Raw genomic sequence first — 13,971 nt, forward strand, 5'->3', positions numbered from 1 at the left:
TATATTTAGGGGATTTGAATCTCTGGACTGACAATGTGATAGCCAGGTCCTGAGCCTCAACAGACTCCAGCACCTACGATCTGACTTATTGGACTCACCACACTCAGCTAAGATGGAGTTGAAGAAGGACAACACCACACCATGGAGCCTAGAGTGATTACAACTGAAAGTGGGAGGATTGCATCCAGCATCCATGTAGAATCTGAGCCTCCTTTTGACATAGAGGTGCAATGGACACAACCAATCCAATGTCCACATAGAAAAGGTGGCATTGGATTGAGAAAAGTGGACATGATGGCTGATGGGTATGGGGAAAGGCAGGAAGAGATGAGAGGTGGAGGCGTCTTTGGGACATGGAGCTGCCCTGGATGGTGCTTCAGGGGCAATCACTGGACATTGTAAATCCTCACAGGGCCCACTGGATGGAATGGGGGAGAGTATGGGCCATGATATGGACCATTGACCATGAGGTACAGAGGTGCCCAAAGAGGTACTTGCCAAATGCAATGGATGTGTCATGATGATGGAAGGAGTGTTGCTGGGGGGGGGGGGGGGGGAGAGGTAGGGTGGGGGTGGTAGAGTTCAATGGGACCTCATATATATATATTTTTAATGTAATATTATTACAAAGTCAATAAAAAAAATGGTTAGAAAAAAAATACTGTTCAGCAAGGAAGGACGAGCAGGAGGAGGAGGTTGATACATTTTGTTAAAGAACTATAAATTGCTTTCCATCACAGCTGCTACCAGCAACCATCCACTCTCATGAGGGCTGCTTGGGGTCCAGTCCCAGGCTGGTGAACCATAACAAAATGGACATAAAAATGTTATTCTCCAAGAAGGAGGGTGTTCATGGCTTATCACTAGCCATGGCTTTTGATGAGCAAATTTGGATGGCTAGACCCTGACTGTGAGAACAACTATTGTTTCAACCTAACCTAGAAAAAAGTGTCAGCAACTATTGCATCAACTCTTCCCAAGACTTGGGCAGAGGCAATGGAGGATTTAAAGAGCAGGACTTTCTCAGGGCTGCAGAGAAAGTTACATGAAGTGTTGAATTTTGGGGGCATTACAGGAAGTTTCAGCTTTGTGGGGTCATGGGAGAGGTTTTTATGCCTTACACAGTGCCCTTTGGAACAATCAGTGTACTCTTTGTAGTTTAGTTTCCTTGCCCTAGTTTTGCTGGAAAAGACTAGATTAAAAAAAACCTCCCTGAATTGATTCTTCTCCCAAAATTTGCCCTCCAGACAAAAACAGTATTAGATAATGAAAGCAGTGTGTTTTACTTTGCTAAGAGGCAGTTAATTTTACTATGGTGATTTATTAACTTATAGCCTTACAGTTCTATAGCCAGGAAAGTACACAAATAAAGACATCTCCATGAGCATCAGCTATGGCCAGTCAGGTACATGGCAGTGTCTGCTTGTGCAACTCCTCTCTTCCAGTCCTTGCTGATTTCAGCTTCTGGTTGCTAGGACATATTCTCTTAGTTTCTGGGCATTTTTCCCTGTTCTTATCACAAACCCTCAAGTCCCCAAGTAAAATAACTACAGCAAGAGTACAAAGACTGAACGGGGCTACAATTCATTGAAGCAATCCAATTAAATTGAATTCACCTGAATCCAGTTCTAACAAAGGGTCCCACACTAAAAGGAATGTACCAATTTAAGAACAGAACACAATTTTCTGGGATTCACAAAGACTCAAAGCAATACATTCCACTCCCTGGGCCCCCAAAGTTAGTTTTTGTTTTGTTTTGTTTTGATATACAAAACACATTTATTCTATCACAATATTTCAAAAAGCCTTAATGCATTTCACTAACAATATTAATTACAAGTCTCATAAAAATTGGTTATAGTTGTGTAGTGTGGAACTACATTCTTCTTAAGCTTTTGGTCTGTGAAACTTAGAAAACAAATTATTTCTTCCACTATAGAGAGCAGGGACAATCATAGAATAAACATTCACATTGTATATACAGAAACTGGAAGGAAAACTCAGATTAGAGGTCTTAAACAGTTTTAAAAAATCTGCAGAGTATACATTAGATTTAAAACTTTGAGAGTCATCTATGGAATAATATATTTTACTCAGGATCCAAAGGAATGATAATCTCATCCTTTCCGAGGGCTTGCTAAGCACCTAATTCTCAGTTCCACTATTTGCCAAATGAACTCTAGGCCGCACCCCTAAGAACACATGGGTGAAGACGTGTTCTCCCCAGTGTCTTGGGCACAGGTCAAATCCCTCAGAGCAGTGAAGTGTTGGCCAAACTCTCCCCAGTCCCCAGGAATTGTTTCACCCTCCCTGAAGCCAGGGGTGGTAACACTTTCCCTGAACAATGGCGTGAAATATACACATTGTTCAAGTACTGTGGTAAACTTACTCTTTCTCTACACATCGGTAGGGATCCTTGCTTGACCCAGAATATGTTTGTAGCTCAGACTTCAGATTCCATGGTCTGCATTTGAAGTAATTTTTCCTTTAATCCCTCCCTGCTCCGTCTCTTTTGGTTCAGGCTGGTAGTTGTTTCATTCATACATAACTTGGAAAAAGCTTGTTGGTTTAGCATGCAGGAAATAGGGGTCCAAGCTCCAAGCTGTCTGAAAGTAAAACTTTCCACAGATCCTTCCTAATAACTTTATGTCTAATCCTGATTTACACTGAAATGGCTAACTGGTTCCATGTTCATTTAAGTCTTCACATCAGACATTATTCTCTGGAGACTCACTTTCCAGAAGCTCAGAATTTCCCAAAACATCAATTTCTTGTTTCGTTGTGACCCAAAGTTCAGTTCACAATTTATACCTTTTTTGTCACATTTTACTGTAAGCTACAAGGGGAAACTAGGCTGCACTTTGTATATTTAATTTAGAAATGGCCTCAGCTAAATATCCAAATTAATTACATTCTGATCCTGCAATTTTTCCAGTATCAAATAAAATATTGCCAAATTTTCTGCCACTTTATAGCAAGCATTACCTTTCTTGCAGTTCACAAATACATAGTCATCATTTCTGTCTATGACTTCATTGGAAATATCTTTAGCATCAGTATTTTTGTGAAGAGCCTGTTCAAAGCAATTTAGGCCTTTTCTATTGAGCGTTCATAATTCTTCCTAAATGTCCCCCTTATTCATTTTAAAAGCCCTTACACATTTTGGTAATGCATATCAGCACTCCATTCTCCTGGTACCAATTTTCTTTTAGTTTGCTAAAGTCTGCCAAAGCAATATATCAAAAATTGGTTGGCTTTTACAATGGGGATTTATTGACTTAAAAACTTACAGTTCAGAGGCTATAAAAGTGGCCAAATCAAAGCATCATTAGGAGATTATTTCTTCCTCCTTTTCTGCAGGTGAGTTATCAGGTCCTTGGCAGGATCTATGCTTTTCTTCCCCTTCCTTGCATCTCATTTCTTTTAACTTCTGGCTTCAGTAACTATTCTCAGCTTCTAAGTTCTAGTGATTTCAGTCTTTGGACCCTCAGCCTTTCTCCCTCAGCTACTGGTAATTATTCTGTTTCCTTGAGTTCTCACTTCTGTATATAAAGGTTTCCAACAAGAGGACCAAGACCTATCCTGGGCTTTGCTCCACTGAAACAACACAATCAAATGACTTCAGCTCTCTCCAGTTAAATCATAGGGTTCCACACTCACAGGAATGTACCAACTTAAGAACCTAATTTTCTGGGGTCAAATCACAAAATAGTGTAAAAAAACTACAGAAATGGATAGTCTGTGACAAAAGCCTTCAGCCTTCAGACACCAAGGAGATGAAAGTTTGTCCCCTGGAAACAGAGGGGACAACCAAACTCTTCTAAACAGGGTAACTCCAAAATAACAAGCAAAACCCAAGTACAACAGATGCCCAGAAAGACAGGATAAACCCTACATATTACATTCATCTTGGTCAGATCTTTCAGTAGGAAGGCTGATGTTCAAGAAACAGTCTTGTCACCAACTGGTTACAGAACCAAGAACAACAAAATCTCAGGGAGTAAATCCCAGACTGAACATTTTAAAAGGTTAAAATATCAGCAAGAAATACAGGAAACAAAGCTAGAGGAAATGATGCCCATTAGGAAGAAAAAAGATAAAATAAAGAAAATACTGATAAAGAAGATAAGAATGCAGACACTGTGAAGGAAGCATTAAAAAAGCCTATCTTAAAAAGATTCAAGTAGATGAAGAAAAGTAAAGAGAAAGGACTAAAGGGTATCAGAAAAACAATAGGCTGGCAAAATGTAAGCATAAGTAAAGAGATGGACATTTAAATACAAGCTAAACAGAACTACTGAAATTGATACCACAATAAATGAAAAATATCCAAGAGGCTTTCAAGAACAGATTGGAGCTATAGGTGAAATAATCAGTTAACTTGAGATAACACAGTTGAAATAAGTCAGGCTGAGAAGAAAAAAGAGAAAAGACAAGGTAGTCTAAGACAGCTATGGGATTCCATAAAGCACACAAATATGTGCATTATGAGAGTTCTAGAAGAATACATACAGAAATACGCAGAAGAAATAAAGAAAAAGAACTTCCCAAACTTAACAAAAGATGTGAAAATCCAATACAAGAAGTTCAGAGACCATTAAATAGGATAAATATGAAAAAATACATCCTGCCATATATTGTTCACATTATAAAGTGCAAAGGAAAAGGAGAGCATTCTGAAAGCTAAGGAAAAAGGCAGTGGGTTGAAATCTTTTAGACCTGAAGGAACACAGGAAATTCTGCCAACCAAGAATTTAATATCCAACAGGATTCTCTTCAAAAATGAGGGAGATGTTAAGACATTGTCAGATAAAATAAATAAAAACTAAGGAGCACATTACCATTAGACCAACCTTACAAGCAATACTCAAGAAAGTTCTTCAGTCTGAAACAAAACTCACTAGAGAGTGATTCAAAGGAGCATTTGATTAATTATATTTGGTTAATTATAAATTGAGCATTTGGTTAATTACAAATGTCAGTATTTTTTGTATTGAAATTTTTTGGTATATAATTCCACTTCTTAGTTACTGCAGGAGCTAAAACATAAATGTATAATAAGTCATTATAAATGTAGGTATTTGGACATGCAATATAAGGATATAAGTTGAAAAAAGTTCAACAGTGGTTGTACAGAGGGATATAGAAAAGTATGTGTGCATGCTATTGAAATTAAGTTGGTATCAAACTAAATATAATTGTTATATATTTAGGATAGTAAATTTCATCCCTATGGTACCTACAGGAAAACAAATGAAAAACATATCCAGATAGAAATGAGAAGTTACTCAAGACAGTATAACAATATAAAATTAAAATCTGTTGGAAATCAGGGACAAATTGTATAAGACTTACAAAAATAAAATAATAAAATGGCAGAACAAACTTCATTACAAGTAGTCACTTTAAATGTGAATGGATTAAACTCTGTAGTCAAAATACAAAGATTGGCAGTATGAATAAAAACAATTTCCCAAATATAAGTTGCCTGTGAGAGACTCAATTTAAAGTAAAAAATACAAGTAGGATGAGAATGAGAAGAAAGAAAAATATACCACATGAGTAGTAATCAGAAGATAACTATGGAGCAATATGAATTTTGGATAAAATAGACATTAAATCAAAACCAGTTATGAAGGGCAAAGATGGTAATTCTAGTAAAGGGGACAATTCAATTGGAAGATGTAATAAGTATAAATATTTACACATCTAACAGGAGAACTACAAGATATATGAAGTAAAGATTGAGAGATTTGAAGGAAGAAATAGATTGTTCTATAATAATAGTAGGAAACTTTAATACACCACTCTCAATTATGGATATAAGATCCAGTAAGAAGACCAATAAGGAAGTACAAAACTTGAAGGATTTGCTAAACCAACTAGAGCTAACAGCACACAATGAAAATGGGATACACATTCTTCTCATTTGCACATGGTCATTTGTCAGGTTAGACTATATGTTCGGTCACAAAATAAGAATAAATAAATTCAAAATATTGAAATGATTCAATGTATATTTCTCAAGAAACGAAACTAGAAAACAAAATAGGAGAAAATGAAAAGTGATACCTCGGTGGAAATTAAACAACATACTATTAAAAACCAATGAGTGGGAGTGAAGATGGTCAACCACCACACCAGGGAACTGAGAATGCCTACAACTGCAATCAGCAGAATTGCATTCATCATCCAGGTGGCATCTAAGCCCCTTTTAATATAGAGGTGGAGTGGACATCACCATCCCAGGGTCCACAGAACGGAGAAATAAAATATGGATTAGAGTGGATTTACTGATATTCTACTATAGAATTATTGTGACTAGTATAGAAGAAATTGTAGCATTGATGTGGAGAAAGTGGACAATAGTTGCTGAGGGCAGGGGAGAGAAGAGATGTGAGGTGGGAGCATTTTCAGAAATTGGAGTTGTCCTAAATAATATTGCAGGGACAGATGCTGGACATTATCCTGCCATAACCCACTGAATGTATTGGGGAAGAGTATAAACTACAATGTACACTATTATCCATGTGGTGCAGCAGTGCTCCAAAATGTATTCACCAAATGTAATGAATGTGCCATAGTGATGAAAGTTTGTTGATGTGGGAAGAGTGGGGTGTGGGGGCATGGGGAGTATATAGGAACCTTTGGTATTTTTTAATGTAACTTTTTTTTGATATATGTAACTTCAGAAAATATATAATTAAAAATGATGGGGGTGGGGGTGGAGGTGGGGAGTGGGGTACATGGGAACCTCTTTTTTTTGTCAAATTCTACTCAATTTATTCATTTTTAAAAAAATATTACATTAAAAAAACATGAGGTCTCCATTCACCCCCACTGCCCCCACCCCACCACTCCCCCCACAGTAACACTCTGCTCCCCTTCCTGGTTTTTAGTTTGTTCATTGGATTCAGCCATGTTTTCCTGATTACTGGTTTGGTTTATAGATTTTTGTTGCTGTCTGGTCATCATTTTATCTTGATGGGTTTAATCAGTTCCTTAGCTTTGTCTAGCCTTGGGGATTAATTAGCTGTTGTTTTTGCATAAGTGTTATATCTTCTCTTTGTCACTTTGTTCTTCTTATTCTAATTTCTTATTGCTTGCTGAGTTCTCTTTGAAGGAAAGTATTAGGGCCAGGGAAAGGCAATTGTGTAAGCAAGGAAAATGTTTAAAGTAGTATTGGTAATAAATGTTAACAGAGCAACAATATGAGATCTGGGAGGATGGATATTAGATTCATGTAAGTTGTGTAGAGTTAAAGCAGTAGGTAGAGTATCTGTAATGTGGTGTTTTACTGAATATGGGAGGAATATGTTATGAATTAAAAAGTTAGTGTTTTCATGAGAGATAGAAAGAGAAAAGAAAGGCAACAGTTTCAAGAGTAGATAAAAGACACAAAACAAAGCAAAGATATTAGAAATTAAGAGTTAGACAATTTGGGGATCAAAGAAAGGGAGGTGGGATATAGGAGAGACAGTAGATGATGGAGGATATCAAGATGTAGGGGAAAGAGGATAGTGTAGGTAGCCAAAATCAATTCACACAGAAATGAGGCAATGGAGCATGAGGAAACCCAGCAAATGTGAGGTGTTCCCTGCAGCACCTATTGTATAATTAAGATAAAATAAAATAAGAAGAAGTTGAGGGACAAGAGGAAAAAAAAGAAGAAAGAAAGAAAAAGGGGGCTGGGTAAAGGGAAGAGAACAAGTAAGGAAAAGAAAAAAAGATATAGAACAACCACAACAGCAACAACAAAACCCCAGGGGGTGAGGCTCCAGCCGGGAAAGCTGATATCAGAGTCCAAAATCAAAATCCTCACGCTTCACAAAATATTCCCCTAATCGGCTTCCAGACGTCTCCCACCCTGCCAGCCCCTGAATCAGCTGCCTGGTGATGTCTCTTTATTGTGAGCGATTTAAGGCTGCTGCAGATCGGCAGCTGGCCTTCGGGGCAGGGCTCTAGGTGGAAGCGCTATTACTTGTGTCCGCAATCAAAAATTCCCCACCTCACAATAAAATTCCAGTCTGTCTCCCCAAATCGGTCTGCGAAGGACTCCTGCCCTGTTAGCCTCCCAATAGCCTGCTCAAGGCTTATGTATTCCCCAGTACTGCAGAGCCTCCAGGAATCACTGCCAGGGTTACAGTGCTGGGGCTCCACCCACCCCAGGAGGGAGAATCCCGCCCAGCCCCCACCTCCATTTAATAGAGCCTCAATTTTATCTTATACACAAATTTTCTCTGTTACCTTCCCACCAAATCAATGTCCAGACACCTCCTGCCCTGCAAAATCCCAAAACAGCCTGGTCCCAAAGAATTTCTAACACTGTCCAGCTGCTTCTTTGCAGGAGAGATTATCAGGTGCCCTCACTCAACTACCATCTTGCCCCGACCCTCTCTTATGTTTTTTAATGTAATGCTTTGTGTGATCTATTACCTTAAAAAAATAATTAAAAAATAAAATAAGAACAAAAACAAAAACCAATGAATAAAAGTAGAAGTTAGAGCAAAATTAGGACATAAATCAAGGCCAATGAAAATGAAAACACAACACACCAAGAACCTATAGGATACAGTAAAGTCAGTGCTAAGATGAAAATTTCTATTTCTAAATACTTAAAATAAAAATGGGAAAGACATCATAGACCTAAACTCAAGTTCAGAAAAGCTAGAAAAAGAAGGATAAGTGAAACCCAAAGCAAGCAAAAGGCAGGAAATAACAAAGATTAAAGCAGAATCAATCAAAAAGGAAGCATGAGGAACAACAACAAAAAACAATGAATTAACAAATCAAATGTTTACCCTTTAAAAAGATCAACAAAATTGGCAAAGCTTTAGCTAGATTAAGAAAGAAAAAGAGATGATGAAAATAATAAAAAAGATATTAAAAGGGGTTACTACTACGTATATGCTGATACTGTGAAGAACTGTGTGCCAATAAATTAGGAAATCTATATAAAATGAACAAATCATTCAACAACTATATTAACTCAAGAAGAAATAAGGGATCTGACATGACAATTACTAACAAAGAGATTAAATTAGCAATCAAAAGCTTCCCAAGAAAAGAAAGACAGGATTAGAAGGGGAATTCTAATAATAGTCCAACACTTAATTCCAATTGTACACAAATGCTAACAAAATTGAACATGGAGCAACATTCTCTGATTCATTCTATGTGGCCAACATCACTCTCAAAATCAAAGCTGGATAAAGATATTTTGAGAAAACTACAGTCCAATATCTCTTATGAACATAGATGTAAAAATGCTCAACAAAATACTACACTAGCAAAAAATTTAATAGCATATTAAAAAAATTATATACCATGATCAAGTGGGATTTGTTGTTGGTGTATAAGGGGGTCTTAATATAAGAAAATTAATGTAATACACCACCTTACCAGAATGAAGGAAAGAAAACCACATGATCATCTCAATTCTGAAAACGCATTTGACAAAACCCAGAATTTGTTTTTGATGAAAATATTTCAAAAGACTGGACAGAAGAAAACTTTCTCAACATGATACTGGGAGTATAAGAAAATCTCATATCTAACATCATACTGAAGGTTAGAATGAAAGTTTCCCGTCTAATATCTGGAACAAAACAAGGGTAATCAATGTCACCACTGTTTTCATTCTTGTAACAGAATTTCTTGCCAGAACAATTAGGCAAGATAAAGAAATAAAAGACATCCAAATTGGAAAGGAAATAGTGATGCTGTCCTTATTTGCAGATGGTAGATCTTATGTACAGAAAATGATGAAAAATCCAAAGTAAAACTCTTAGAACTAATATATGAAATCAGTAATGTGGCTGGGTATAAGATCAACACAAAAATCAATAGTATCTCCATACACAATCAATGAAGAATTAGAAGAATAAATCAATTTTAAAAATTCTATTTACAATAGCAATGAAAACAAATATCTAGGAATAAATCTAACCAAGTTTTAATGTACTTTTATGCAGAATAGAAGACCAATTATTATTAAGATGTCAAAACTTTCTGTTTTAGTTTGCCAAAGGTCTGGTGATGCAAAATACCAGAAATGTGTTGGCTTTTATAAGTAGTATTTATTTGGAATAAAATCCAACAGTTCCAAGCCCATGTAAAGTCCAATGTGATGCATGGTAAGAGGTGTGTGTACTCTCACTGAAGTCAGTTCCCATGTGTTGAAGCAAGATGACAGGTGATCTTTGTTGGTCTCTGCCTTCCCTTCTGAGCTTTCTCTCTCAGGCTCAGCTACTGTTTTCTTCCTGATTACAGCTTCAATTTGGCATAGGGCCTGTCTCTTTTTCAGTCCTCCTATACAAGTCTTGGCTATTCTGCTTTCCTCCTGAGTTCAGCTGACAGCTATCAGTATATAACAGGGCTGGTCTCTTGAGCTGTTCTTTGGACCTAGACTTTGGGGGAAGTTTGCTGCCTACACAATCCCATTTCTAACATTGCAGAACAAAAATATACCAGATACCTTGTTCCTTTATGAGTCCATTTATATCAGACCAGGAAGTGGGTGGGAGCTCACTGACAATGTCCAGTCAAAAGTCCTAAATCAGTCTCTTCAAGTAATTTAATCAAAGATCCCTCAACTAAATTCAATGCAAAAAAGGATATCAAAACAAGAGGAACAGTTTAGTTTACAATCTTTCTTTGAGGGAATACATAAAATAATCTCAGACTGCTTCCCCACCCACAGCAATGTATACATTCATTGCAATCCCAATCAGAAGAATAAATCCAATCATCATATTTACAGCAGAGTATAAAGGGTTCCAAATATCCCTAGTCATTTTGAAAAAAATGAATGAAGCAGGAAGATATATACTTTCTTATCTTAAAACCTATGAGAAGGACAGCCAGGAAGAAAGCATTGAAGTACATAAGCAGGGCTCAGCTCTCTCACAAAAAAAATGTAGGGAGGGCAAAAACTTTCCAAGGAAACTGCTTTCGGCATCTGCAGACCAGAAGAATGTGTATATCATCTAGGAGAGAAAGGAACAGAGAGAGGCAAAGACCAAATGAAAACTGTGAGTTACTTGCCCCTGCAGTTAGGAACAGCATATATACCCCACACGCAAAATGAATAGCCTCAATGAAACCCCTGGCTCACTGCAGCCAATTATTGGGAAAGAATATTCTCCCTGGGAGGATGAGGGGTCTGGAAGGAGACAAAGAATTTCTTCAGTGAATTTGGTGAGCTGGGTCCCCTCTATGAATTTCAAAAATGATCCCAGACAGCAGTGAATGCCCAGGGAGAGGAGAGGCATATATTATTGGGCAAACCATCACAAATAGCTTCCATGACAGAGAGAGGAACTGGTCAGTGAGGTACAAGGAGACAGGCATGTAACCAGCCAGGGAGAGAAGGAAGACAGGAGAGATAGATGGCAAACTGTTAGAAACCCAAAACATCTGGGGGAAAGTAGGCAGGGAGAGCAGATAAACTTTCAGAAACCTATCTCACCAGTGGAGTTAGTGTAGTTTAGTGTAGGAAAGCCTGCCTCATATAAAATATGTCCATGGTTTTATTCCAGGTAGCTTCTAAGAGAAAGAATCTAGAGAATAATCAACCATGTTTTCCAGCATACAGCTGATATTTTATGATATTTATGATATTTTATGACAGGGGATTTATACTCTGAGATTTCTTTTGTTTCAGGTTTTTTGATCTGTTATATTTCATATACATTTTATTATTATTCACTTTATTTACTAAAACTGGATACCTTACCTGTGGAGGGCAATCCGTATGGTGATTGATTGATGAGCACGGGCAACATGAGGCAGTTCATAAGGGCCTAAAATGGAAGCCTATTTTTCCTAAGCTGTTATTTTGTTTTTTTGTTTGTTGTCTTTTCTATCTCTTTGTTTCCATTTTTTTCTTTTCATTATTTGACAAAAAACAGCATCCTTTCTTGATAAAAACACCTCAAAACATAGGAATAGGAGGAAACTTCTTCAATATGAAAAATCCACAGCTAACATCATATCCAATGGCGAAATATTAAAGTCCCTTCCTTCCAAGATCTGGAAAAAGACAAATGGCCATTGTAACTGCTTTTATTCAACGATGTTTTATAAGTACTTTATTGAGCACTTAGGCAAGAAAATGACATAAAAGGCATACAACATGGAAAGGAAGATGTAAAAATTTCAAAATTTCAGCATTGCAGATGACATGACCCTATACATAGAAGCTGTGAGAAATCTACAGCAATGCTTCTTGAGTTTACAAACTAATTCATTAAAATGGAAGGATGTAAGATCAACATACAAAAATCAATAACATTTCTATACAAAAATAATGATCAATCTGAGGAGGAAATCAAGAAAAAATCATTTACAATAGCAACTAAAGAATCAAATACATATGAAAAATTTAGGTAAAGATATAAGAGATTTGTACATAGAAATCTACACATTATTATTAAATGAAATCATCTAAATAAATGGGAGATATCCTATGTTCATGAATTGGAAGACTAAACATCATACGAAATCTATCCTACCAAAATTGATTTACAGATTTAATGCAATCCCAATAAAAAATTCAATGACGTTTTTTAACTGGGTAAGATAATTATGAAATTCATTTGGAAGTGTGAGGGACCCCAAATAACCAAAAAACATATCTACATAGCTACAGTGTTCAGAATTGAACACTGTATTAGCACAAGGATAAACACACTAACTGATGGAACAGAATGGAGAGCTCTGAAATAGATCCTCATACATACAATCAAGTGATATTTGACAAGCCCACCAAGTCCACTTCACTGGGACAGAATGGTCACTTCAACATATAGTGCTTGGAGAACTGGATATCCATATCCAAAAAGGAGAGAAGATCACCATCTCACACCTATACAAAAATTAACTCAAGATGGATCAAAGACCTAAATATAACAGCTAAGACAATAAAGTATCTATAAGACAATATATGGAAGCATCTATAAGATCTCGTAGTAGAAAATGGTTTCTTAAGTGTTACACCCAAAGTGGAAAAAAACAAATGATAAAAAGAAAAATGGAACCTCTTCAAAATTAAAATATTTTGCACTTTAGAGGAGATTGTGAATAAACTGAAAAGACAACCTACTCAATGGTAGAAAATATTTTGTAACCATACATCCAAAAAGGGCCTAACATACAGCCTATATATAAAGAATCCTACTTCTCAAAAATTAAAGGCCAATCAATCCATTTTAAAAATGGGAGAGATTTGAATAGATGCTTCTCCAAGGAAGAAATACAAATGACTAAATCATGCATGAAAAGGTGCTCAACATCACTAGATATTAGGGAAATGCAAACCAAAACTACAGTGAAGTATTATCTTACACCTATTAAATGGACATCTATTATAAAAACAAAGGTATAAAAGTGTTCGAGAGGATGTGGACGGAAGGGAACACTCACCAACATACGGTGGGGATGCAGAATGGTGCAGCCATTTAGAAGGTAGTTTGGCAGTTCCCCAGGAAGCTAACTATAAAACTACCATGTGATCCAGCAATCCCACTGCTGGGTAAATACCCAGAAGAGTTGAAAGCAAGGACACAAAAAAGTATATGTACACCAGTGTTCATAGTGGCATTATTCAATATTGCCAAATTTGGAAGCAACACAACTGTCTAACAACAGATGAATGGGTAAATAAATTGTGATATATACATAAAAATGGAATGTTAGTCAGCTGTAAGAAGGAATGTGGTATGTCACAAGGGACAACAAGGATGAATCTTGAAGACCTTTTGTTGAGTGAAGCAAGCCAGGCACTGAAAGACAAATATTAAATGACCTCAATGATACCATTTAAGAAAATTGAGCAGACACACAGAGCTAAAGTCTGGAAAATAGGTTTTTAGACAGAAAGTGAGTAGAGTGTGGTAAGCTCACTATGGGCAAAATTGATAAGGTGGGAGGGGGTGTTGGGGCCAAGGAATGGAAGGGGTGGACATTTGG

This window comes from Dasypus novemcinctus, chromosome Y (genome assembly GCF_030445035.2).
Source record: "Dasypus novemcinctus isolate mDasNov1 chromosome Y, mDasNov1.1.hap2, whole genome shotgun sequence".
Taxonomy (NCBI): Eukaryota; Metazoa; Chordata; class Mammalia; order Cingulata; family Dasypodidae; genus Dasypus; species Dasypus novemcinctus.